General features: G+C 31.6%; 1 protein-coding gene across 1 annotated transcript in view; it reads left to right on the top strand.

The window, feature by feature from the left end:
* Positions 1–932, top strand: part of LOC106776862 — a 5,497-nt gene that overhangs the window by 2,001 nt on the left and 2,564 nt on the right. The gene's annotated exons all lie outside the window — the stretch shown is intronic.

Genomic DNA, 932 nt, shown 5'->3' with positions numbered 1-932 from the left:
TGTTGTGCAACTGAGGTGAATATGCATGATTTGATATGATTGAGGCATTTCTTGTTTTAGCTACTTGGCCAAATAAANTTANCTTAACATTAATCCATTGNAAACCCCTTTGAGCCTTAAGACTATTTTTCTTGTTTCCAGAAATTGTGAAATGAAAAAAATGAAGAAAAATCATATGTTCCTCACCTTGGGAAAGAAGAAGGAGTAATGGATTGTGTTATAAGTAAGTNATGAATAAGTGTGTGGGTAAGTGTCTCACCACAAAATAAAAGGAAGGCGAAAAGGAAGATGAAAAGTTGAAGTTTTGAAAAAAAAAGTGATGAAAAAAAAAGGGTGATGAAAAAAAAAGGTGATGAAAAAAAAAATCTTCCTAAAAAGAGCAAGAAATAAGGTTGTTTTTGACATAAAGTGTCATTACTCTTTCTATATCAATTTCAAAAAACCCAGAAATTCCAAAGAAAATTTCCTACCTTTGCCTTGACCCCAATATAACCTTTAAAAAGTCCTCATGATCAATAATTGCATGTTTTCTGAAGTGTGTGAATGTTAGAGTCTTGCTAAATACCAAAAGTGTCTATTTACATAGGTAATTAGAGTGTAAACAAAAGCCAAAAACACTTGAGAGATTTGGAGAGAAATAGATACAATTTGACTTGAGTGTTATCTTTCATATTNGATTTTCTTGGGAATTCAAAAAAGTTAACTCATGTGTGAAGAATAAAGTGATTTCATTTGCGTGTCCATGACAAAGTGATGTTTTGATATTTGATCTATATCCGGTGATGTTCATTCTTTTNATCCAAATGCAAATATGGAATAAAATGTCCCAGAACAAAGTTTTGAAATTAATCAATTTTGCCCAGGAGTGCAAAAGGATAAGTGTGGGGGTGTGATGAGTGCATATTTATGCCCACATTTATGTCTTAAAATTG

This window comes from Vigna radiata, chromosome 11, assembly GCF_000741045.1.
Source record: "Vigna radiata var. radiata cultivar VC1973A chromosome 11, Vradiata_ver6, whole genome shotgun sequence".
NCBI classification, from domain to species: Eukaryota; Viridiplantae; Streptophyta; class Magnoliopsida; order Fabales; family Fabaceae; genus Vigna; species Vigna radiata.
The sequence above is the reverse complement of the archived record's forward strand: the minus strand, read 5'-3'. Positions and strand labels throughout refer to the sequence as shown.